The 4,366-nt window shown below is 39.1% G+C and overlaps 1 protein-coding gene across 2 annotated transcripts in view; it reads left to right on the forward strand.

The window, feature by feature from the left end:
* LOC102305752 (whirlin) overlaps nt 1-4,366 on the forward strand; it is a 58,445-nt gene that overhangs the window by 27,985 nt on the left and 26,094 nt on the right. The window lies entirely within an intron of this gene.

The raw sequence follows: 4,366 nt of genomic DNA on the forward strand, positions 1-4,366 counted from the left end.
GTAGAAGGAGATTAGTATATGTGGTGGTAATATTATACTAGTATGGTAACGTAAAGAAGTATATAGGTGAGTATAATATATATATCATATTTACCCTTGGATACTATATATATATATAATAATTAGAGTCGCCATAATAATATTGTATATGTATTGGTGTGTATAGTATATGTATTATGTATAGTGTATATTATGTATATAAGTATGTATATGTCTATGTTTGTATATTCGGCTATATGATATGTGTGTATAGTATTAATATATGTATAGTGTATACTATGTGTATAGTGATATATATGTATAACTTGGGCTATGCACAGAGAGACAGGGTATGATATATATTATGGTATACATGTTAACTGTATATATGTTATTGTATTATGCTGTGTAATTATATATTATCTCACTGTCTATCTGTAAATCATCACACCTATGTAATGGATGTATATGTGTGTAATAATTATAGGAATTATTATTAGTATAAATTACTATATTAATATGCTACCTTGTAACCAACCACTAACTGCATTATATTGTTTTATTATGTCTATCTTCATATAATGATAGGTATAATGCTTGATGTGTGATAGAGGAATGTATAGATTAGTGTAATACAAAGTAAAGATGTATACCTGTATTATGTATATTATCAGAGATGGAGTAATAACCCGTATATGCTCATAGATCATGGTATATGTATATGTGTGATATATATAAGTATATAGGTTAAATGTCAATCACATATATGTATATATATATATGTATATGTATATATGTATATATATATGTATATGTATATGTATATATGTATATGTATATGTGTGTATATATGTATATGTATATGTATATATGTATATGTATATGTGTGTATATATATATATATATATAATATGTAAACAACACCCAGCTCGCCCCTGCGGGCGGTTTATCCTCCAAGCTCGGGTCCTCTACCAGAGGCCTGGGAGCTTGAGGGTCCTGCAGTATCTTAGCTGTTCCCAGGACTGCGCTCTTCTGGACACAGATCTCCGATGTTATTCCCGATTTTTATTTTTATATATATGTTCCAGGTCGCTGTGTGCTTTCAGGTCAGTCTTCTGACTCAGGCCTTTTCAACCTGCCTGAGGGGAGGAGAACAGAAACTGCTTCCTGCCTGTGAACAACATGGCTTTCTTGATGTTGTTACACCACGTTTGACTTGGAGATAAAAATAAAGCAGCATTCTAGATTATGTGTTGAAATAATTGGGACAGCTAAAAACAAGAGAAAAAGCCAAATTTAAAACTTTTCAAAGAAGCATGGTGGGAGATATTGTTGCACTACTTTAACAGAGAGATAAAGAGCTATTTTTGGGACTGGCATACTTTACACACTATGAAAAAAAGTGTTAAAGCCACAACAACAGAGAAGATGTTGATAAAGGTATGAAGAAGCTCCGTCCTCACTGTCGAGATAAGGCTCATTCATTGATACTCTGCAGTGATTCATTGATTGTGTAATAAGCTGCTAGTGTGTGTGGATCTGTGCTGGTCACGCAGCAGCCGACTCAGTGATCCTGCAGTTATAGTGGGATCAGCAGCTGGACCAAGAGGCTGGATTATGGCGCCGGCACAGCTGGCAGCCTTAACCCAATTTCCCTCAGGATGAATAAAGTATGATCAATCAATCAATCGATAACCTTTCCTTCCTCCTCTTTGTGCAATCATCCTTCGTCCCTGTCAGAAATTGTTTTTGCAGTTAATAAGATGGAGGCTTGGCTAGTGAACTGGATCACATGGCATATGCAGCTAGTGGCCACCAGAGGCAGCGTAGCCCCGGATACTGTTTAAACTTGTGGTTTTCAGACTAGCAGAGTCGTCATCACAGCTCCATATGAAAGGACCTGGCTCATTTATATGTGTGGTCACCGATTCGTTATTTTACATATGCATTAGAAAGTGATAGAAATCTACTTAATCCTTGTATGGTGGTCTGTGAGACCCATGCCAAGTGGAGGCCGCTGCCCCTTTAGGCAGTATATACCATCAAAACCTGCAAAATATGGTATAAAGATATTTACACTTGATTATAACTGATTTTATTTTATTTTTTCTAACATTTTATTAAAAAAATGAGAAGCACATTAACTCATAAATGTGATCGAACAAAGGTGAAGGGAAAAATTAACCATGTTTGCTGTTCTCATGGCTCGTAATTGGGATGAAGTAAACATCTGTTGAGTAATTTAACATAAAATTGTTTGATAGTGTTAATTGGAAAGCTAAAACTCTAGCGGGTCCACCGGACCCATGAACACTGGCTGAGTAACAAAAACACCACACAAGGGTTAAATTGATTCAGTTAGAGTCACTTTTCTAACCCTGGAAAACAAATATTAAAAGACAATTCAAAATGTAAGTATTTGTATTGTTAAATAAATGAACAGTTTTTATCATTTCAAATTTGCATCAGAATAATGAAACATAACGTTTTCTAGTCTCTTTGCTCAAACTCAGCATCTAATGCCGTGACTTCATCTTCACCCTTTGTCCTGCAGGAGGTCTGATTGTGTTTGTGGATACACAGAATAACTGACTGTTGTACTATAAACTACTGGCAGTATATGGACAGAAGTACATGTTGCAAAGCTGTTGTTGGTATTTGTTTTGTTTTGCTTCCAGTACAGACACAGTGTATGTGTCACTGTGGGTGCCTAACATCACTCAGTGAATATTAGGTGTAAATTCAAACCATTAGCAACTGTTGGACAGTCACACAGTGCTTCTCCGTAACGTTTTGCCAGCTCATTCAACAGTGATGGAAACTATTAGTGATTTGAATTCTGGCTCTTTTAATAAGAGAGCTGCTTCTTATGGCTCAGTGAGTCGGCTCTGTTGGCTCCCAAGCAGCTCTTCAGATCAATTTATTACAAAGGATTTAAGCCATTCGATCCCTATACAACCGTTGCAAGAGCTTGGTTCGCATTGCCGGCAATAAGTCGGACTCGTTCCCGGTGGGTGATGGGCTCCGCCAGGGCTGCCCTTTGTCTCCGGTTCTGTTCATAATTTTTATGGACAGGATTTCTAGGCGCAGCCAAGCGGCGGAGGGCATTCATAACAGCCAGCGCAGAGATGAGTGGATCCATGTTTGAGAATATGAAACGTTGAGTTCCTGCTTGTAATACACTCCTGTTTGAGTGACTGAGGCATGCCCATGTGTCGTTCCCCTGTGACTGCTGTGCTCCCACAGTGGGCTTCATCACCGTCAGAACGTCTCTTACAAAAAGATGAAGGATGTACAAGTACTGCAGGATGTTTGTTGCTTAAGGTATCATGTTAGCTGCATTGTCAGTACCACTGCACTGTTTTCCTCAGCCCACTCTGCCATTTTGAGCAGCCGCTCTGCTAAGTTCCCAGAAATGTGTCTCAAAACAGTCCAGAGGACACGACACCAAGTGGGATGTAACTGACATGAGTGTTGGTTCAGGATGTCCAACACTCAGCTGCAGGGAAGCTGATGTGGCTTTTCTAACTCTGTCATGCAGTGAAGTATGTTCCCAGTTATACAGGCTCGGGATCATTTTACTGTTCCATCCTGTGAGGCTGTGGGAGTGTGTGGGTGCTGCTCTCTCTCAGTCTGCACCTGCTCAGCCCTCATATGTTATGTAGGTTAGGGGAGAGCTGTGTGGTGTGGGTTGTCTGTCTCTTTGTCCTTGCACTGCTGTCCAGGGAGGGGAGGTCCTGTGGTGTGACGCTCCGTGCTGCAGTTTGGGGTTGTTGTTTCCTTAGTGTGGGCTTGTGGGCCTCATCAGCAGTGAGGGTGGCAGTAGTAGGCCGCAGGGCTGCATTTGTTCTTGTTGTTTGTTCTTTCTTCTGCCTCACTGCAAAAACTCAAAATCTTACCAAGTATATTTGTCTAATTTCTAGTCAAACATATCTCACCACACCTAAAATACACAGTCAGCTACATAGTAACGTTTCAGTGACATATATGAGCTTGTTTTTAGACGGTGCATCTTGGATCTGGAGAATTTTCACTTGTTCCATTGGCAGATTTTTTCACTTAATACAAGATATTTTTGCTTGAAATGAGTAAACAAATCTGCCATTACTTCTATAATAGACTGTAATTCATTATTATCAGGATCTTGCTGACCTTATAGCACCATATCACCCCATTAGAGCACTTCACTCTCACACTCCAGGCTGACTTGTTGTTCCTAAGATCAGGCTTCAAACTTTCCTTTTTGCTAAAGCATATAGTCAGTGCTGGACCAGGTGACCCTGAATCCTCCCTTAGTTATGCTGCGATAGGTGTAGGCTGCTGGGGGATTCCCATGATGCACTGGGTGTTTCTTCTTCACTCACTATGTGTTAATAATAATAATAAT

Source organism: Haplochromis burtoni, unplaced genomic scaffold, assembly GCF_018398535.1.
Source record: "Haplochromis burtoni strain Fernald_Lab_line unplaced genomic scaffold, NCSU_Asbu1 Contig_341, whole genome shotgun sequence".
Lineage (NCBI taxonomy): Eukaryota > Metazoa > Chordata > Actinopteri > Cichliformes > Cichlidae > Haplochromis > Haplochromis burtoni.